Source organism: Myxine glutinosa, chromosome 8, assembly GCF_964187855.1.
Source record: "Myxine glutinosa chromosome 8, kmMyxGlut1.1, whole genome shotgun sequence".
In the NCBI taxonomy this organism is placed as follows: Eukaryota; Metazoa; Chordata; class Myxini; order Myxiniformes; family Myxinidae; genus Myxine; species Myxine glutinosa.
In genome coordinates this window covers 110,479,602-110,492,507 of record NC_136268.1, presented here as the reverse complement: position 1 = coordinate 110,492,507, position 12,906 = coordinate 110,479,602, and positions in this window count along the sequence as shown.

Here is a 12,906-nt window from a genome sequence, read left to right as displayed (position 1 = left end):
GTCTCAACGTTTTATTTATTTGTTCTCATTCCATGTGCCCCTCCTCCCACGTGTGTGGGCAGTGAAAGCCCCGCCCAGTCCAGGCCACGTGAAATCCTCGATAGCAAAACATTCCAGATCTCCAACGTCAACATTGATTGCTCTTACAACATGCGCCCTTTTATCGACAACTTCATGGGCTGCCGGTTAAAATGCACCCGATCCAAACGGAAACTCAGCAAATTGTGGACCAGTTAGTTTATATTAAAGACGTTACTTAGGAATCAGATGATGACCCTTATCTCAAGATAGATTTCTCCGAATTAAAAGCACTCAGGATGAATTTACAAAAGAGGGGTCAGGTTTTTCCTGCTTCAATTTCTGCTGTAAGATAGAGGCCAATGGAACAGTGAAGTGACAGAGTGGAACGAGAACGGCACTCGGTATAGAGAGCGCATACCTCCACCAGGATGGACAGTTTACGTTTGGTATCTCACAGAAAGGTCAGATCAGGATCGGACCTCAACCAAAATCTCATCGGCTTGTTCCTTGTCGTCTAACCAACTCATCCACAATGTTTCGTCCGAATCCGTGCACGACTTTTTGAGATATCATGCTATATATCTTTTTCGTTTATGTACAGTGCATTGAGAAAGTATTCAGGCCCCTTCACTTTTTTCACATTTTGTTATGTTGCAACCTCATGCTGAAATCGTTTAAATTCATGTTTTCCCTCATCAATCTGCACTCAACACCCCATAATGACAAAGAGAAAACAGGATTTTAGAAAGTTTTGCAAATTTATTAAAAAGAAAAAACTGAAATATCACATTTAGATAAGTATTCAGACCCTTTGCTATGACACTTGAAATTTAGATCAGGTGTCTTCCATTTCTCTTGATCATCTTTGAGATGTTTCTACACCTTGATTGGAGTCCACCTGTGGTAAATTCAATTGATTGGACATGATATGGAAAGGCACACACCTGTCTATATAAGGTCTCACAGCTGGCAATGCATATCAGAGCAAAAACCAAGCCATGAGGTCGAAGGAACTGCCTGCAGAGGTCAGAGACAGGATTGTGTCGAGGCACAGATCTGGGGAAGCCTACAAAAAAAATTTCTGCTTCATTGAAGGTTCCCAAGAGCACAGTGGCCTCCATAATTCTTAAATGGAAGAAGTTTGGAACAACCAGGACTCTTCCTAGAGCTGGCCGCCCGGCCAAACTGAGCAATCGGGGGAGAAGGGCCTTGATAAGAGAGGTGACCAAGAACCCGATGGTCACTCTGGCTGAGCTCCAGAGATCCTGTGAGAAACTTCCAGATGGGAGAAACTTCCAGAAGGACAACCATCACTGCAACACTCCACCGATCTGGGCATTATGGCAGAGTGGCCAGACGGAAGCCTCTCCTCAGTGAAAGACACATGAAAGCCCGCTTGGAGTTTCCAAAAAAGCACCTAAAGGACCCTCAGACTGTGACAAACAAGATTCTGTGGTCTGATGAAACCAAGATTGAACTGTTTGGCCTCAATTCTAAGCGTCATGTCTGGAGGAAACCAGGCAACACTCATCACCTGCCCAATACCATCCCAACGGTGAAGCATGGTGGTGGCAGCATCATGCTGTGGGAGTGTTTTTCAACAGCAGGGGCTGGGGGACTGGTCAGGGTTGTGGGAACAATGAATGGAGCAAAGTACAGAGATATCCTTAATGAAAACCTGAAACAGAGTGCTCAGAACCTCAGACTGGTTCGAAGGTTCACCATCCAACTGGACAATGACCCGAAGCACACAGCCAAGACAACGCAGGAGTGGCTTAGGGACAACTCTGTGAAGGTCCTTGAGTGGCCCAGCCAGAGCCCTGACTTTAACCCAATCGAACATCTCTGGAGAGACCTGAAAATGGCTGTCCACCAACGGTCCCCATCCAACCTGACAGAGCTTGAGAGGATCTGCAGAGAAGAATGGCAGAAAATCCCCAAATCCAGGTGTGCAAAGCTTGTCGCGTCATACCCAAGAAGACTCGAGACTGTAATCGCTGCCAAAGGTGCCTCAACTAAGTACTGAGTTAAGGGTCTGAATACTTATGTCAATGTGATATTTCAGTTTTTTCTTTTTAATAAATTTGCAAAACTTTCGAAAATCCTGTTTTCTCTTTGTCATTATGGGGTATTGAGTGTAGATTTATGAGGGAAAAAATGAATTCAAATTATTTCAGCATAAGGCTGCAACATAACAAAATGTGAAAAAAGTGAAGGGGTCTGAATACTTTGTGAATGCACTGTATATCAAAGACATATATATATATAGTAAGGGAAACATATGAAAATCTGTTAACTGAATTGTTACCAAAAAAATTCTTCACCAATATGTTTGTAAAGGTGTGTAATAACATGTGTTAAAATGTTGAAGGTCAACTCCCGTGGGAAACCCAGAAAAAAAGCTGTTGAATTCGGGTACCGAAAAATTATTTTCGAGAATTTTTATTTTTTTAAATCGGCCCTTAAGTAACTTATGAGGGGTCAAATAAGGGTTTTTCATGATTCTGAGTTGATTGTTAACATTTATATTTCACCACAGACACTCCTTTGTGGAAAAATAATTTCTAAATATATCTCATTTTCTACTTTGCAGGACATGGAGTCTTGCAATATGGATGAAGACGTTACTCCACCTGTGCTCAATTGCTTCATCTGTGCACGCTCGGATACACCAGCTGAAAGGCTCATACAGGCAACTCCAAAGGGATACTCAACTTTATTGAAACAAGCAGAAACTGTCGAAAATGTTACTGTTGTGGAACATATGAAGGAGGCTCAAAAGGAAGGAAAACTGAGGTACCACCAGAAGTGTAAAAATCTGTACAACAACTTTGTTGCAACCACCAAGAAGTCAGCTCAAGCATCAAAGGCAGAGAAAGAGTCATCAAAGTTGAAGAGAAGACGCACTACTTGTGAGTTCAGTTCATCAACTGGCTGCAGTTCTAGAAGATCACAGTCAGTTGACCTCCTGTATAAGGATGTATGCATTCTTTGCAACCAACCAGCCCAGCTCTACAAAAATAATCCAGCACAAGCTAGAAAGAAATACAGAGTGCCAGATAATTTGACTGCAGATACACTGAAGGCAAGCTTGCTGAAGACAGCACGGAGTCGCGGGGATGACTGGGGCACTGAAGTCACTGGACGCCTGGAAGGGATCAACGACTTGGTAGCAGAAGAAACACTGTACCATTTGCGATGCAAACTTATGTTTGCGAGAGGTGACAGTTTGTCCAAGACTGATGAGGAAGGAAAAAGGAAGAGAGGACAGAGGAGTATTGATGAGGAGTGTGGAAGTGTAACTCAGTGTAACTTATTAATTGGCACTGGTAACTTATTAATTAACCTGGTAACAAAGCAGATACATTTTACATGCAAACTCTGTGAAAGACGAGTTTGTAAATGAGTCAGGAATGCGCCCGAACATGATAATCTCTTGTCCACCTGGTCACAGCCCCTGGCTGAAGCACCCCCCTATTGTTTGGTGAATGGAACTCACAGCAGGAGGGGGGCTAGCTGGTGCCAGGGAGGCGACCAGTAACGTCAGCGGAGAAGGGATTACAATTTCAGCGGACAGAGGATTAACTGAAGTGTGCCGATATAAACAGAAGGGACTTTGAGCAAAAGGAGAACTTGCTGCGAGGAGCTCTGACCAACGGGAGTGTCGGAGGAACATTAGCCGAACGAGAAGGACCATGCGAAAAGAGTTAATCTCAGCCATTGAATTATGCGGTATTATTTGGTAAATGGAATGAAGTGAATAACCAGTTAATAAACCAGACCTTTTGTAAACCTGTGTCCGGTCATTGGAGTCCTGAGTCTCTCAGCTACAAATTCTTCTACAATTTGGAGGCACCGCTGACATCAACTGGACACAAACAAGTCTTTAAAAGGTAAGTGTGTCTTGTTTTTGGTCCAGTATGATTTACGAACTTGGGAATAGTTATGTTGTATATACATGGAGGATTTGTGTGGGACTTGCGATTGTCCATAGGTGATACAAGGATGAAACGTGTTAAATGATTCTATTTATTCGTGTTTTTCCTAAATGATTTCTGTAAATACGTATTTTTGCGCTGGTCATTAAGGGTCTTACTGTGACCTGGGAGCAAACGGAGCAAGCGTGCACCTTGCGACCATTTGCTTCCAGGACGTGTAAGGCCGGTACACTCGTTTACCCACCCGTACACGTATAAAGTACTTCTTTTTTTTTGCACTTGTTCAAAGCACTCGACTTGCTCAGCGAGCCAGCGACTTGCTCGGCGCTCGGCGAGCGACCTGGAACCGGGAAAGGGAATTATATTTATATATATATATTTTTACCTCATTCCAATTTATGGTATTGCGACAAAAAGGCTTATATCTTTGGAAACGACTGGTCGGATTTAGACAAATTAAAACTCGTTCGATCAACAAATAAATTCATGACAGACAATCCCACCTCATGCCGGTCCAGAGTTACTGTGAAAGATGGCGATTGGATAAAAATTGCATAGCAACACTCCCTCACTGTCCCTCATTGTCCCTCATGTCCATTCCGGCACCCTGTCTCTTCCTCCCGCTCCTTTTCCCTCCCTTTACTTCCCATTGGCGGACGTTTTGCGAGAAGCAAAGCGTTTTGCAGGACGCTTCCAGGAAACAAAACCAGTGCTGTTGTTTTTTTTGACGAAATTTGCCAGATAAATAGCATGGGTGACACGGAACCAGTGCTGTTGTTTTTTTTGACGAAATTTGCCAGATAAATAGCATGGGTGACACGGAACCAGTGCTGTTGTTTTTTTTGACGAAATTTGCCAGATAAATAGCATGGGTGACACGGAACCAGTGCTGTTGTTTTTTTTAACGAAATTTGCCAGATAAATATCATGGGTGACACGGAACCAGTGCTGTTGTTTTTTTTTGACGAAATTTGCCAGATAAATAGCATGGGTGACACGGAACCAGTGCTGTTGTTTTTTTTGACGAAATTTGCCAGATAAATAGCATGGGTGACATGGAACCAGTGCTGTTGTTTTTTTTGACGAAATTTGCCAGATAAATAGCATGGGTGACACGGAACCAGTGCTGTTGTTTTTTTTGACGAAATTTGCCAGATAAATAGCATGGGTGACACAGAACCAGTGCTGTTGTTTTTTTTGATGAAATTTGCCAGATAAATAGCATGGGTGACACGGAACCAGTGCTGTTGTTTTTTTTAACGAAATTTGCCAGATAAATATCATGGGTGACACGGAACCAGTGCTGTTGTTTTTTTTGATGAAATTTGCCAGATAAATAGCATGGGTGACACGGAACCAGTGCTGTTGTTTTTTTTGACGAAATTTGCCAGATAAATAGCATGGGTGACACGGAACCAGTGCTGTTGTTTTTTTTAACGAAAAAATAATTCTGTATTATTTAGTTAACCAGTTTGTGTGAAACCTCAACCTAAATATAAAAATTGATCTGCTTGGTGTTAGTTTAAGGGCTGTTCCAAATTTATCCTGATTATGAGAGATAATTACAGGAAATGTGTACTGTTCTTGTTTGGTGATTATGAGACAAAAACAGCAGAGTGGGAATCGGCAGACAATGGAACAGCTAGCGACGAGTGTTTGTGAGTAACAACCACCCTCTGGTCGAGGCTCATAGAAGGGGTGATGCTTACTGATTCGGCACGCTTACAATAGGTGTTAATGGTGGGATGTCAGAGGTTTTGGTGTGGGTTAATGTTCACACTGTTTTGGAAAATAATGCTCGATGCAACATGATCCTAAACAAAGAACCCAGCCCTACATCGAAAGATCAGGAAGGGAAGGAATGGAAAATTTGTCAAGGTTTGAAATTAATCGGACAAGTGGGTCCCAAGGTATGGTCACCGTACTCGCAAGCCATTCGCTTTGGCTCTGCGAATGGACCAAACCATTTGATGTAAATAGAGGGGGGTTCTGTGGTCGTTCGTTTTGGCTTTGCGAATGGACCAAACCATTGCATGTAAATAGGAGGGGGGTTCTGTGGTCGTTACTGCCACGTGGTTTCAAAGTTTTTGTTGTTGCTTGCACGCATGTTTTTTTTGCAAGCACGTACGGGCAAGCACGTACGTGCGGGCACGCCCTAGTATATATAAATAGAGGTAATATTGAGATATGGAATTAATTGCTTTCAACAATGCAAAGGGTGACAAGATATGGGATTTTAATGGGATTTTAATGGGATTGCATTGTGATTCATTGGGATTATCCATTGGGATAATCCACAACGTTTCACTTTCGTTGTTGCAACGTTTTGCTCCAACGTTTTGTGAACATTTAAATGTTGGGTTGTGCTGACGTTTCCACAACGTCGCCACAACGTTTCACTTTCGTTGTTGCAACGTTTTGCTCCAACGTTTTGTGAACATTTAAATGTTGGGTTTTGCTGACGTTTCCACAACGTCGCCACAACGTTTCACTTTCGTTGTTGCAACGTTTTGCTCCAACGTTTTGTGAACATTTAAATGTTGGGTTTTGCTGACGTTTCCACAACGTCGCCACAACGTTTCACTTTCGTTGTTGCAACGTTTTGCTCCAACGTTTTGTGAACATTTAAATGTTGGGTTTTGCTGACGTTTCCACAACGTCGCTACAACGTTTTACTTTCGTTGTTGCAACGTTTTGCTCCAACGTTTTGTGAACATTTAAATGTTGGGTTTTGCTGACGTTTCCACAACGTCGCTACAACGTTTTACTTTCGTTGTTGCAACGTTTTGCTCCAACGTTTTGGGGACACTCAAATGTTAAATAAACCGGATAAGAATTCACGAGTTATTTAATTATGAGCGATTATAGAAGTACTTATATAATTAATTACATTTCTTATTAAATTACAGTAATTACATTACAGTAATTACCTGAGGTAATTACAGTAATTACAGTTCCGGTAATTACAGTAATTACAGTAATCATTACAGTAATTGCAGTAATCTTATTACAGTAATTACATTACATTAACTCAGGCACCTTTTGAGTAAGGAAGCTGATATTTGGACATGACACTGACCAAGTGATGTGGCTGTCAAGGAAAATATTGATTTATTGATTAATCATTTAATAAATTAACTCGTTGATTTATAAATGACTTATTTAATTAAAAGTCCTCAGAGATACATCTTCGGATGAAATACTTACAGATTGGTTATGCTATGAGCCAATTGATTAGGGAAAATATTTTGTGATGGCCATATTGGCAATTTCGTGGCCATATTCGTGGCAACTCAGTTAGTGCCACTGCACCTTTAAAATGCATCCCTGCGTTCATTTTTCGATCGATTGAGTTGAAATTTTGAACAATCGGATCTGGACTGTCGTTGTTAACGACTCTAGCACGCACTCGTCCAATCAGGATGGAGCGGTATGGTCCCCGGATTATCACTGCCCGCAGTTTTAATTAATTTTACTTTTTCTCTTGGGCATATAATTTTGAAGACATGCATGTCATGATAGAGGAAATGTTTGTTCTGTTAAACGGAATAAATGTTGTTTATTTGTGTGGGTGTGTATTTTTGTGTATTTTGAATATATTTTCACGACTAATTCCAGTTATCATCCTGCAAAAGGTCTGCTCGTTCTTTTTCCTTTGAGTCGTAAATTCCTGTTGAACTCTCATTAAAATGCGGAATTAAGTACGCTGTGTGATGATGGAGATCCTTGATGACGAATCAGGAATAGTGAATGAGCAAACAAATATCACGGATGGTACACCGAATAGGGAAAATGTAGATGAAACCCCTTTTGCTCAGGTGCTGTGTAGCGCTGCACAAAGATCCATATGAGCGGGGCCTGGGTGCTGTGTAATTAGTACACAAAGAGCCAATTACTAGGGTGCTGAATAAACACAAAGATCCATTTTTTGGAGCTGGTTCTCCCGGTGCTGTGATTTATTCAAAGAACCAAAATCTTGTAAGAATTAAGATATGATTTGTCGACATCATAAATACTTTAATATATGTAACGATTTTTGTAACGATCATCCTGCAAAAGGTCTGCTCGTTCTTTTTCCTTTGAGTCGTAAATTCCTGTTGAATTCTCATTAGAATGCGGAATTAAGTACGCTGTGTGATGATGGAGATCCTTGATGACGAATCAGGAATAGTGAATGAGCAAACAAATATCACGGATGCTGCGGCTGGAGCAGGGGAAGCGATTTTTGAATTGTTCAATGATTATTCGATATTGTTATGACTTATTGTCAATAGGTATACTAAGTGGCCATGAGGTAGCCTGTTGCTATGTACAGTTTTATTCTATTGTTGATTATACCACATAGCTGTGGTGATAAAGGAAATGTTCGTTTAAATAGATGATTATGATAGGACCATGACTATAAAATCATGATGATTATTATGAATGATATCATAGGGTTCAAATGCAGAATGCTGCATGAACTTGGGAAAGAACTTTCAAGCCCTATGGGATAAATTGGGTATTACAAGCGATGGAGTTTCAAAATTTAGCATGATTGAAGGAATTTGACAGTCCCATTTCAGGAGTTTTACGAAATTTATATTGCCAAGAGATTTTGGGTACTATTAAAAGGAAAATGATGAGATATTTTTCCCAAAGAACTTTAATATCTGCCATCCATTTTGGCTGTCTCACGAATGAAGGATGAGTTGCCTTTAGTGGTTGCAAAGAAAATTTGTGGAGACCAGGAAAAATGGGGAAATATCTCAGATATGACCCTAGGACAGGACGGTGATTCATCAATTAACATGAGGTACGAACCAGAGGTGACGGTCAATGGATGGACCTGTCCTGACATCATTGGGGAAAGGGCTTATGCAAGGAGTCATCCAAAATGATTAATTTGATTTATTGATGAATAGTGATGAATTAATTGAAATTGAATAATTGATTGAATTATTAATTGATTGAATCTAATTGATTGAATTTAATTGAATAAATTTAACTGAATAAATTGAACTGAATAAATTGAATTGAATATATTGATTGTTTGATTGATGAAAATGCGGTCTCAAGAAAGAAGCTTTGATATCTTTGCGAGATATTAACAATGTGGAGACAACCTGGGAAAATTGAGCAAGGTGGTGAGTTTATATACAGATATATATGTGCGGTTACCATTGTGTGATTTCCCCGTCAACAGAGCGGACACCGGAGGATTCACCCATTTCATACTGACCCTCCGGCTCATCTGCAAATACTGATCTGTGAGATTGGATTGTGCAAAAGCCACGGCTGAGGGAGATTCTCTGAAAATCACCGGGTGAACAGGTGGAGAGACCCTTCCTGGAGGTACGAGTGAAGCTTTAGAGGAACAAACTACAACACATCCAACGCTACTTTTATAAAAGGCAGAATGGGAAATGGAGCCTGCAAGAATACACAAGGACAACCAGAGATTCCACAAAAAGGTACTTGTACACATCATATGTATGACCGTTATGGTGCAGAAGCTATAAGGCAGGTCGAGAATTGGTATTTGTGGACAAAGGGACATGATCAGGAGTTTCCAAGAGATGGTACATTTGAGCGAAGTCGATTGGAAAGATTGGAACAAAGATTGAAAGCCAGGAAGAGACAGAATCTAACGGTAGACTGGCTTGCATTCCATCTTTGGGATGGTGAATCCAGACAACGGGAACAGCAAGAACGGATAACGGATCTAGAACTTAAAATAAAAAGGATACAGGATACAGTGGAGGAGACAAATGCACAACTGCCCTCGAAATTAGGAATGAAAGTGACGGTTGTCCCATCTGATTTCCAGTTGTCTCCCCAAAAAGGACGGTACAGAGAATTTTTTCGTGTTTCAGGAGACAACGAGAGATTGCAGTGGCAACTCAGGGATGTAGAGATGCAGCCCAGCAATACAAATGCACAGGTGGACAGAGCAGGTAACGACAGAAGCCGGTGCTTCAACTGTGGAGAGATGGGACACTGGATAAGGAGATGCCCATATCTGAGCAGAAGACAATTTCAACAGGGAAACCAAGGACAAAGAAACCAAGGACAAAGAAACCAAGGACAAAGAAACCAAGGACAAAGAAACCAAGATCAAGGGTACCAGTGCTGACCGATACCTCAGACAATGATTAGGCCTTCATTGCGACAAATCCCAAATGACGATTGGCCTCAACAAATTAGATTACTGGACAAACATGAATAACTGTCGATGATTCTTGGGTCTGAAAAGTTTTCGGAGCAAGAATTATTCATTTTTTTCTTTTGCTTGTAAGCAAAATGATAATTAATTGATCAAATGCCGAAATTGGATCTTTTATGTTGGGCACACAATTTTAAATTTACAAAGTTGGAACAATTGCTTTGCAAATTTTAAACCAAGGGACAAGGGTCACATGATGATCAGGTGGGAATTTCGGACTATTGTTCCACACGATTGATAAGTCAGTGGTCGACTGACATGTAAATGGGTGTGTAGTCAAATTTGGATAAATTATTGTGGGAACTGAAAGGGTAATTTCAATGTGACATCATAGGGGTTTTCTAAGAATAAACTTTTTGGTCCATTTGTGTATTAGCATTTATAAAAAATTGAAGGACAAATTTTATGAAATTGAAATAAAATTGACACCCATCTTGATCTGTAAATAATAGTTCCAACGCATACAAATACGCATAATGCATGTGTGTGTGTATTTTTTTGTGTGTCAATGTTAGTGTTTTTTTATTGTTTTGTGTATCAATCTTACAAGATTGTTGACACCGACAGTGTGCCTGTCTGGAAATGGATAGTTTTATGTGGATGGGATTGAATACGCAGAGAATCCGTAAAATAAAATAGAAATAAAATTTGATTATGAACATTATCTCTTTTGTCAAGGGAGATGGAATATAAAGATTTGATGTGCTGGGTTATGAGCAGCCATTAATTAAATAGTAAAATTGTGAGTAATTTGGGGATTCCATTTTGATAGAATTTATATGAGAATAACAGCTATTTATGGATATGAGCTTCATAAAAGGAAATGAGGGAGTACAAAATTATCCAAATTTGGGAGAGGTCTTACACTGACTTCCCAGAATACTCTGCTCATGGATTTATATATATATATATAAACTTGAATTTTATCAGCATATAAATTGTGCTGCATGTATGGATGTGTATTAGGCATAGATGATATGGGAAAATAGTAAAGAAAATCTTGCTGATTGGAACTATTGTGAGTTTTAAAACGGAATGCATTGTGCATCTTAAACCAAGGGGCAGACATGAACGCGCTGTTACGTTATTTATACTCAGAACGCGCTGTTACATGTACCTGCAACATATTTGTTAATCTCGCACACCTATATTGGCATACTGGTGTCAGTAGTACTCACTGGGTGCATAGAAATGGATGAGCAACAGTTAAGGGGGTGTATAAAAACACTTACTTGGATATTTTCTACAAAAGTAGGGGTTTCAATAAGTGGTACCATACACATGGGATTCATCAAATTAAGTTTTGGAGTTCAAACAAAGTCACTGGTTAACAGATGGGAATGGATAGTAAATAAATTCTTCGATGCTGGGTAAATGAAGTGAGATATTACAAAGACTTATTAGAGCTATTGTTCTTCCTTGCAGCAGTGGGAGAAAATTTAGATCCAACATAATGAATCTATAAATGAATGTGATAGGGATAATATCCTCAATTTGTACTAATTATTTGATTGTGGGTAAAGGAATTAATTAATCGTAGTGGATTGTTAACAAGCAGCCTGAAATGTCCTGAGAGTGTGCATCCATGTAATCAGAAATCCCAGATTTGTTTTTTACAAACAACATTTTGGTAGAGATCTTATGTGGACGAATACTTGCTTGGTAGATAAAAACGGTACTGCATGTTGGCAGCCACTTCAGTGGCCATTTAGGCCGAACAAATAGAAAAAAAACTGTAATTGAAGATGTAATTTACAGATGAGTATTTGGGAAGTAAAAAGGGAATTTATTGATTTGGGAGACATTTTTCGAAGGTTTATTAAAGTGTTGCAATATGACATTTGGCAAGGAAAATATTGGATGGGAAAATTAGATCTGTTTATAAAATGAGTTTTGTTGACCCATTGAAGTTAATTCTTTGAATTGTTGTTTAATTAGCATGTTGAGTTCAAATTGGAAATAGTTTGGTAGAGCTTTGGTTGAAACCTTTGGTTGCAGTGTTTTGGAACAAATTGATAAACCGTAGGAGGTTGATAAGAATAGAAACAAATATGGACCTAAAATAGAAAGATTGTTATGATGATATGAATAAATACTGAGATTAAAAGATTAAATCAAGTGATGTTGCAAATGAAACAGTAGAATTAAGATAATGGCATAACGACAATGTTATGAGTTGTGTCAATTACAATATCAGTGAACTCATATCACCACGAGTGACACACTGTTAGGAAAAAGAGGGAAAAGAAAAAGTGGAGAGGAATTATGGTAATAATACATTATGTTTAATTTGTTGGTTTGAGAAAAAAAATTGTTGTTGGGAATTAGGTATTCCCGTTTGTGATTGTAATCATATACAATGCTATTCTTAGTTTAGTAATAAAATACATACCTGATTGAATATTATTTGTGTGACGCATATAAATGAATATAACTTTTGTGTTAAGGAAAAACAACAAATTGTTGAATGTGAAACTGTCGGAAGATATACATGATTATGCTGATTTCATGGTAAGATGTACCCTATCTGATCCAGTGTGTGCGGAAAGCAGATTCAGAGGTGACTGAGCATAAGGATAAGACGAGATCACATTTTGGAGGGATTGCTAACGGAATTGGGAAGAAGTTCGAGAAAGAAAATTTGTGGCTAAAAAATGAAGTTAATCGTGGCATAGACCCTCTTTCTCAAAGAATGATGAAGACATTCTCCCGTGTAACTTGGAGATGAATGCTTACCTTCAC